The 10079-nt window shown below is 45.8% G+C and overlaps 1 protein-coding gene across 1 annotated transcript in view; it reads right to left on the bottom strand.

Annotated features, from left to right (window-relative positions):
• The window catches only part of TRIM71 (tripartite motif containing 71, E3 ubiquitin protein ligase), a 73874-nt gene extending 63801 nt beyond the window's left edge, over nucleotides 1-10073 (bottom strand). The window contains exon 1 of the mRNA XM_011961545.1: nucleotides 10003-10073. The gene's annotated coding sequence lies outside the window, so the exon portion shown is untranslated. The remainder of the gene's footprint in view (nucleotides 1-10002) is intronic.
• Nucleotides 10074-10079: the final 6 nt, after the last annotated feature.

Genomic DNA, 10079 nt, shown 5'->3' with positions numbered 1-10079 from the left:
AAAAAAAAAAAAAAAAAATTCAGGCAGTAAATTTAGTATTAAGCAGATTTTTAAGGATTAATCTCAAAAAGCTACATTTGTCAGTAACACATGTTATTGTCACATAAATAGTAATGTGGAAAGAGTGCTAGACTAGGAGTCAGGACAGTTTCTGATCAAGTCATTTCATACCCCAGGACTCAGCATTCCCATTTGTAATGGATAAGTTTCTTCTATGAAGACTTAAGGCCTTTCTTGTGACAATTTGATTCTTCTTCAGATGCCTCCTCCAATGCATACACAGATACACACAAACACACACAGATACAATACCATGACATTAAGGCTTACTAAATATTCTAGTTGCAGAGATTAGACTGTTCCATTGAGCAAGTTGATTTGCTTCCTTGATATGCCACAGTTTCCCTTCCTCTCCCCAGCCCCCACACAATATCCTGGCTCTAAACATTAATAATGGTGGCAGGGCGCGGTGGCTCATGCCTGTAATCCCAGCACTTTGGGAGGCCAGGTAGGTGGATCACAAGGTCAGGAGTTGGAGACCAGCCTGGTCAACACAGTGAAACCCCGTATCTACTAAAAATACAAAAATTAGCGAGGCGTGGCCAGGCACAGTGGCTCACGCCTGTAATACCAGAACTTTGGGAGGCAGGCGGATCACCTGAGGTCAGGAGTTCGAGACCAGCCTCACCAACACAGAGAAACCCTGTCTCTGGTGGCTCATGCCTGCAATCCCAGCTACTCGGGATCACAACATTCCACTCCAGTCTGGGCAAGAGTGAAACTCCGTCCCAAAAAAAAAAAAAAATTAGCCAGGCATGGTGGTGCATGCCTGTAGTTCCAGCTACTCAGAAGGCTGAGGCGGAAGAATCTCTTGAACCCGGGAAGCGAAGGTTGCAGTGAGCCGAGATTACACCACTACACTCCAGCCTGAGTGACAGAGTGAGAGTCTGTGTCAAAAAAAAAAAAAAAATTAGTGTGTTCTAGTGGAGGGCAGTGGCTCATGCTTGTAACCCCAGTACTCTAGGACACTGAAGTAGGAGGATCACTATCACTTGAGGCCAAGAGTTCAAGACCAGCCTGGGCAACAAAGTAAGAACCCCGCCTCCACAAAAAAATTAAAAAGAAAAATTAGCGGTTTTCAAACACACCATATAAAATGTAAACAGGGGCCAGGTGAGGTGGTTGATGCCTGTAATCCCAGCACTTTGGGAGGACAGGCAGGAGGGTGGCTTGAGCCCAGGAGTTGTAGACAAGCCTGGGCAACATGGTGCAATCCAGTCTCTACAAGAATTTTTTTTAATTAGCCAGGCTTCGTGGGATGCACCTTCTCGAGAGGTTAAGGTGGGAGGATCACTTGAGCCGGGAAGGTTGAGACAGCAGTAAGCTGTGATTGCACCACTGCACTCCAGCCTGGGTGACAAAGCAAGACTCCACCTCAAAAAAAAAAAAAAAGTTTCCAATTGCCTTCAATTGTAGGGCACTGTGCTATAAGACTATATGTCAGCTCTAATCCTTACAACACCGCAAAGAGTTACCCTCATTTTATAGACACAAAAACTGAGGCAAAGCAGAATCTAACCTAGAACCAGAGCACTCAAGCAAAGCCAAATAATTAAATGGACACTTGATTAAGACTGTCTATCAGGAATCTTACTTTTTTCCAACTATTACCCTAAACTTCCTACTCTCCTGCTCAATGCTTATCTACAACATTTCTGGAAGCATTTTCAGTACAAATCTATTGATAATCCTAAGTAACAGAAACGTCTCCCTTTGACATTGATCTCAGAGGGAACAGACCAAAATGTGGAGATACACGATCTAAACTCCTGACTTCCTTTAAGTGTCCCACACATGGTAATAATGGCTGCTGATGCCACTCATTCACAATTCTCATTTTTAAAACACCAGTGCTTAAGTAGTCATCAAATCTATACTCAGCAGCAAAACTTAAGTGCAGATTTTTTTATATAACACCATTTTAGTAATTATCCCAATCAGTCTCAAAAGTGTATGAAACGACTTCCCCAAATCCACTGGCATTTCAAGAAAAACATTTTAACTGCAAAAGGTTAAGACAAGAACAAAAAATGGCTGGCCAAACTTTCCAGAAGTAACAGCTACAGGATGCAGCAGCCAACAGATGTTTACAAAGGCTCTCATTCTCAGGGGCGCCTGACCTGACTGACCACTCAGGCTCCAAAGTCCATTCAAGGGCCCGTGGAATTCACAGGGTGTCAGAGCCAGAAGGGTATGTCCTCAGTCTACACAACTGATCTGCATCCACTTTATTCTTTTTTTGTGCCCACCGCTCTATTTAAAACCTGTTAATGTTGACAAAATGTGCTATTCTGCAGAAGCTCATATAAATGATCACAATCAAGAATTACGCCCCCTTGCAAGGCGTGGTGGCTCACGCCTATAATCCCAGCACTTTGGGAGGCTGAGGCGGGCGATCATTGGAGACCAGCCTGGCCAATATGGCGAAACCCTGTCTCTATGACAAATACAAAATTAGCCAGGCATGGTGGTGCATGCCTGTGAACCCAGCTACTTATGAGACTGGGACAGGCGAATCGCTTGAACCCAGGAGGCAGAAGGTGCAATGAGCCGAGATCAGACCATTACACTCCAGCCTGGGCAACAGAGTGAGACTCCACATCAAAAAAAAAAAAAAAAAAATTATCCCCCACCCTTCATGACAAAGGACCTCATTCCTAATAATCACAACTTCAATATGCTAACATAATTACTGAAAACAATATTTTTATTGCTAAAGACTACTACTTCTATGTGGAAAATTGTTTTTGAGTGAAATACAACTGGCTGCTAATTTTTTGTGCCAACTGATAATTTAACTACAGCTTCATTAAAAGCAAACTCACGGCCGGGTGTGGTGGCTCACGCCTGTAATTTCAGCACTTTGGGAGGCTGAGGTGGGCGGATCACGAGGTCAAGAGATTGAGACCATCCTGACCAACATGGCTAACCATCCTGGCTAACTCGGTGAAACCCCGTCTCTACTAAAAAAAATTACAAAAAAATCAGCTGGGCAGGCGCCTATAGTCCCAGCTACTCAGGAGACTGAGGCAGGAGAACGGCGTAAACTCAGGAGGCGGAGCTTGCAGTGAGCTGAGCAGAGATCAGGCCACTGCGCTCCAGCCTGGCAACAGAGCGAGACTGCGTCTCAAAAAAAAAAACAAACTCACCTGGCTGGGTGTGGTGGCTCACACCTGTAATCCCAGCACTTTGGGAGGCCAAGCTGGGTGGATCACTTGAAGTCAGGAGTTTGAGCCCAGCCTGACCAATGTGGTGCCACTACACTCCAGCCTGGGTGACAGAGCAAGACTCCCTCTCAAAAAAAAAAAAAAACCAGAACTCACCTGATGGGAATTAAAGTTCAGGTTAGGAACCATCTAAAGTTCAGATTAGAAAATCTACAGTAAGGATGACCAAAAAAACTATTAGCCTAAGTAAGGATGACCAAAAAAACTATTAGCCTAAGTCTAATATGAGTATCTCTGAAACTCAGGTTTGGGAGTTTGTTTTTGCTTTTGAGACATAGCCTTGTTCTATCGCCCAGACTGGAGTGCAGTGGCACAATCCTGGCTCACTGCAACCTCCGCCTCCCAGATTCAAGTGATTTTCCTGCCTCAGCCTCACTAGCTGGGATTCGCCCGGTTAATTTTTGTAATTTTAGTAGCAAAGGGGTTTCACCATGTTAGTAGTCAGGCTGGTCTCCCACTCCAGGCCTTATGTGATCTGCCCACATCGGCCTCCCAAAGTGCTGGGATTACAGGCATAAGCCACCGCACCCCCCCTGGATGGCAGTTGAGTGGGATCGTCCCCCATTTCATTTCATTCTACCTTCGAAGCCAGTTGTAAGTAAACTGCATTTATCTACACCATGAGGAAGGCAAGAAATGGCATGGGAGAGGCAAAGATTTACTTTGGAATATAGTTTAAGTCAAACAGCTTCAAATGTAAAGGGACACCACTAGGCCCCCTACTCCTCCCACTTTTTAGGTTGACAAGTCAGAGTCTTGTCAATCAAAACACTCAATCTGGTTTCAGCCAACTCAGTTTGTGAGTATAGACAAAACCTCAAAAGGAGGGGAATAATTTAGTATTGAACAAGTAGGAGGTCACATCAGCTTCAGAGGAAAGATGGATCAAGCTTACTTTTGCAGGCCACAATGCATGAAAGGTCAAAGAAGAAAAGCGGTAACAGGGTAGGCTTCAGTGGGTGGCATCTTGCTCCCTTAAGGCAACTGTAATTCTTTATCATTATCTTTCTCTTGCTCTCTTCCAAAATGGCAGAGATAGCAAAAACAGCCTTAGTGAGCCAGGCCTTTAACCTTTTTTAGTTTTATGGGTGGGAGTGGGAGAACGGGGAAGCAGTATTTTGAAACTGCCTGCATAGTATAGAATTCATCTCACCCTTTTGCCTAAGTGTCAAAACTGACACTGAAATGGTCCTTTACTTGCTAAGAATGAATACAGACAAAATAAACCCTGCCCTGTGTGGAGAACCGGACAGAGAAATGGCAAACCATGTGACTTTTAGCAACAGAAATAACTCGGAGGGGGTTAAATTTTAGATCTACAGTATTAATGAAAATTCCTCTTGACCCAGAAAAACTTACAAACACGTTTTACCCTGGCAAACCACTTCAAAAAGCATTTTAGCCATTTCACCTCACTGACAGCTTCCACAAGAGCTAACTCCCTTACTATACATGCAGGATTTTTAGTTATCTTTTTCAGTAAAAAGACAAAAAGTCCAATTATGCTCATAATTTTACATGTGAGGAGAAAGTTACATCCATATTAAGTAGTACTTGAGGAAACTACACATTTTAACCTCCTGAGATCCTTCTAGAAAATAACTAACGGCCAGGCACAGTGGCTCACACCTGAATCCCAGCACTTTGGTAGGTCGAGGCAGGCAGAGCACCTTGAGGTCAGGAGCTCAAGACCAGCCTAGCCAACATGGCGACCCCTCGGCTCACCGCAACCTCCGCCTCCTGGGTTTCCCCATTTCAAGCACACCTATTTCACTTTGAAAACAATGTTGGCTGGGCGCAGTGGCTCACGCCTGTAATCCCAGCACTTTGGGAGGCCGAGGCGGTTGGATCACGAGGTCAGGAGATGGAGACCATCCTGGCTAACACGGTGAAACCCCCTCTCCACTAAAAATACAAAAAAATTAGCCGTGCCGCCTGGTGACGGGCGCCTGTAGTCCCAGCTACTCGGGAGGCTGAGACAGTAGAATGGCGTAAACCCGGGAGGCGGAGCTTGCAGTGAGCCGAGATGGCGCCACTGCACTCCAGCCTGGGTGACAGAGTGAGACTTCATCTCAAAAAAAAAAAAAAGAAAAAAGAAAACAATGTCAATGATGAAGAACAAATACTATTGTCAAATGAAGACCTGGCAGTCTAAAAAAAGTAACCGTTTTGTTCCCAAATATCTTGTTTTCCAAAATGTATATTCCTAGAATTGGAAATTAAAATCTTGTATCAAATCTATGCAATCCCCAAATCACTATAGTTTATCTTTCCAAAGGAAGGAAACTGAACAAATAATCACAAAAGGTTTCCCAGACAGTGCTGATACCACAACAGCCTCCATATTACTAGCACAGTTCATGACACGTTGTGCCTTCAAGGCAACCTCATCAGTACAGGCTTGCCAAACTAGCCAGGGCCCCCACTTCCTGAGGGTCCATGTTGAAAAATCCATTCCTATGCACTTTAGTGGAAATAGCTTAAACCCACAAAGGCTAAACAATTAACGTATCAATAATGAACATTTCCCTCCTATATATTTTTATCAAGCATTCTCTGAATTCAATAGGCTTCCAAATGTCTACCTGCTGAACTGGATTGGATTCAAAGCAGCAACCTCTGTAACTATTTCCAAGGCACGTAAAGTTTGGTTTTCCAGCCACTAGGTGAGATGTCTGCACTCAGAAGACATATTCACCTGGTAGTGTAGAGCAGGTTGAAGGCAGGTAACAGAAATACTAGAATACCCATTTCTATTCACTTTCTCTCCTTGTCCTTACTTTAAAAAAAAAAAAAAAAGCTGTTGAAATTAATATGAATCAATCAGATTCCAATTAAAATCCCAATTTCAGCTAGAAATTCTCAAAGTTTATCATAAATTTCACCAACTTAGTTACATCTGATCACTTCTAAAGAAGGAAAAGATAGGACAGTATAAGTGGGAAATTTGTATTATGCTTTTAAAAGTATTTTGGTATGGATTTTATAATTTAAGCAAGAACATGCATATAATTTAAAAATAAGCATGCATACACTGAGTATATGCAGGCTCGAAAAAACTTAAGACTTTGGGAACGGAGAATAATATACACTGGTGCTGAATACAGGTACAGTCCCATTTATGGTGACTTGCAATATATAAAACAGAAATTCACACAACCACCGATTATTTTAGGCAGCAAACCTTGTTCCAAGAGTCTGAAGCCACTTTAAGTTTCCTGCCAGGAGACAGTCCCAGGGAGTGCTCAATGTTCAGGGTCAAATCAGGTTGGAATTCTAGAACTTTTATTTTCAGGTGGCGTTTTAAAACCCAACACAGGGACCGCATGGATACTACCAACACCTGCACCCCTTTTTCCAACCAGAGACTCCAGAAAATTCCACCCCCCACCTGCCTAACTGGGAACAATATTGCCATCCTCGGGTGGGGTGGGCTACAATGTTTTCCAGGTGGCAACAATGTCACCCCCACTGCCCCTCACCACTAGTGACAGAGGCTTTCCTGGGTTCAAACCTTGCTCAACTTCCCGCCATTCACAGAATCCTGACGCTCAGCTTAGGCACAGAACACACCCAGGATTTCTGCTCCTGGTGTCGCCTCCAAGGCTGCAAAGGGCTCACGTCCTATGTGCCAAAAGCAAAACAATGCTAAAAGGCCACTTGTGAGCAGCTGGAGCATTGCTCACAACTCCCTAGTTGTGAAACTCTTCCTCCAAAACTCAAGCGAAGACCCTTCTCCATGACCAGAGGGGCCGAGAACACCCCAGCGAGTGCCTGCGGGGAGGAGGAACAGCCGCCGGCCAGGCCACGTCCCCAGAGCCGAGGCAGGCTCCTGGATGGCCGGGCGGCAGCACAGGCCCGTGGCGACTCTGCCTGCGCCCGCCTCTCCCGGGACCCGCGGCACGCAGCGGGCCCGAGGCCAGCTGTTCCGGGGACAGCGGCCTCGGATTCCCCGTCCGGATGCTGGCTGGGCCACGGAGCCTGCAGAGGTCTTTCGGACTCTGGAGGCACAGAACTAGTGAAAAGCCCCAACTATGCTGTTGAAATAAGCCAAAGAGAGTAGCAGCAAGCAAGTCTCATTATTTCGTTGAAAAACCCAAAGATTTCCAGGTTATCATCACTATGGCTTAAAGCCAATTGCTCAGACAAGACACTTCACTCGCCAATCCTAAGGAGACATTTCCAAGGGGACGCTTATGGAAGAAAGTCTCCTTGGGCGAGAGACCCTGCAGGCTGGGGGTAGGGTGTCTGGGCCTCCTTCCCAAGGTAAGGTGGCCTTAGTCACTGTAAGGAAAAGGTGCTGCTCTGAATTATTTAATGGAGCCTGTTGACAAGGGAAGTAACTCAGTTAAGGAGCTCTTCTTAAAAATGGAGGTAGACAGTATACACATTAAATAAGTGGATTTAGGCATTCAGTATACCACAGTCAAGATATAGGCCTATCATCCTCCAAATGTAAATGTCCTAAAGCTCCTTCCCAGCCAGAGGGATGTTTTTTTTAAAGGAACAATATTCTCAAACTGTTAACGTGATCACTTCCTTCAAAGAAAAGGAATTATTTAAGCTGTGGGTGGAACCGTTTACGAACCTCACTACCTGGCAGTGCTTGCTCTCCTAAACACTTGTCTTCTACTCAGAACACTGGTTTGTCACCTTTAATCTCAAATTTCTGGCGTTCTAAATCCAGGAATGAATAAAAGGGCCAAACAATTAATTTCCAAGACGTTTTTAATGAAAAGCTAAAGAGAGAAAGTAGAATCTTGCTCAAAACTGTTCAAATTTTATGTTAAGTATTAGTTACTTCAACCTGACATTGCACATGCTAAAAAGTGAATCTGAAGAGCTTCGGAGTACCTCCCACCCAGGGTGAGTGGAGAGCCTCACTTCTCAATTCACACTCCCCAATGCAGTTTGAAGGGTTTTCGAATTGTAAAAGTGAATAAATCTTTTACAAGTCTGCCAACACTGAGCATCTACTGTTTCAGTCTAAATAAAAATATAGGTGGATCTTTAACTGGAAATATAAACTGACATTTAAACTAAAAGCACCTCTCAGGAGGGAAACTCCTGGATTCAACCCCATTCTGCTCGCCCTGCATTTGATCCCAATCTGCAAGTGAACTGGCTCCATTTTTCTGTTCCTGGGATTTGGATCGGTATTTTACCTCAATCATTCATTTTTCTAAAAGTGCTTACAGAACATGAACCCATAATATGTTAAAACTAGGAGTCCATTCAAAGTTTAAAAATGAAAACTGCCCCCTAGCTTCTTACCTAGAAGGAACTCTTTAAAAGGAGATGCCCACAACAAGTAGATTAGAATTTCAACTTTTTCCCAACAGGAGAAGCCAGCTAAAGGCCATCAGGCAATGGCTCCGCCCTCCTCCCCAAATAACAGGTTAGGAGTGGAAAAGGTAGTAGCGCTGGGCTCACCTTTGCGGTGCTCGGTACCCACTCTCCAGCTCACACAGGCCATGACCCCCACAATGGTTTTTAAAGCCTCTGCAGTCTCCAGCTTACCCTATCAAGACTTTCACCCACACCCTCTCTCACCGGTCTACAGGTAGATCGCCTAAGTTACTGACCCCCTCCGGCACAGCCCGCTTCTCAAGACTTTTGGCCTGACTTTATTGGGTTCAGGGGAGTAGAAGATACTCGCGTAATACCAAAGGAAAGGAGAAAGGGTTCACACGGTGTGAAAAATAAGCAAAAGTTTACTCGACGGCCCAAAGGGCGAAATCAAGCCCGAGAGTTGCGATGTAGCCCTAAGACCCTTCGCACTCCGGCGTTCCAGCAGCGTACGGCTGCCTTGGTCTTTTCCAAAGAAGTCGAGGCCCTGGTTGAGCCGGGTGGATACCTCCTAACCAGGGAAACCGGTTCCTGTAGGGCTTGGAGTCCGGGCAGGCGGGCGCGGCCCAAGAGACTCAGGCGGGTGAAGGTAACGTCGTCCCCTTATTCTGCTTCTATCTCGGGGTGGAGCCGTGGGGGCCTACGAACGGCGATTTCACGCTAGAAGAGTTCAGGGGCCAGAACACGCATTTCAAACAATATAGGAAGCAGCCGCGGAGAGAGAAGGGCTTAAGACGGGGGCCCTTGGCCCTCAAAGATCCACAGACTCTCCCACTCTTACCCAACATAAGGAGGCAAGGACTACCATGCTGTCCCAGCAACAAAAAAACCAGTCTTCCCCCTCACAAGTGCGCACGTGGAAACCAGGTCTACGGAGGCACACCAACTCCACGCACTCACCCACACAACCATCTCTTCCGGGCTCACGCCCTATTTTAAAGGCAACAACCTATGAGTTTTCCAAACAAAAATCTGAAAATAAAGGAGCGCTTCTCAACACGTTGGGAGGCCTCTGGCGTGCCCGCGCCAGGAGGCCACGTCTACACAAACACACCTATCTCTTCCCAACTCATGCCTAACTGAAGACGATTGCCGCGTTTTGCCACACACAAACTAAAATCGGAAAAGGGAGGATCCCACGCTATGGGATATTTCGGGGCCCCTCGCGACACTTACTCAGAATCCACTTCCACAGACTTCCCAGGTCATGATCTACTTTGGTAGCAAGGACTGCCACGTAGCTAAAGGAAATACAAAGCAAATCCGGAGAGGGCCTCCCCCCCTCGCTATGGGACCGGCCGGGAGATCCCTGTTGAGCACACACGCAGTTATCTGGTGAACACAAACACACGCCCCACGCACTCACCTCGTCGTCGTGGTGCTGGCAGAAGCCGAGGCGCTCGGGAAACACTGAGAGGATGGAGAAGGGCGGGCCGGGAAAGG

This window comes from Colobus angolensis, unplaced genomic scaffold (assembly GCF_000951035.1).
Source record: "Colobus angolensis palliatus isolate OR3802 unplaced genomic scaffold, Cang.pa_1.0 Scaffold56, whole genome shotgun sequence".
In the NCBI taxonomy this organism is placed as follows: Eukaryota; Metazoa; Chordata; class Mammalia; order Primates; family Cercopithecidae; genus Colobus; species Colobus angolensis.
The sequence above is the reverse complement of the archived record's forward strand: the minus strand, read 5'-3'. Positions and strand labels throughout refer to the sequence as shown.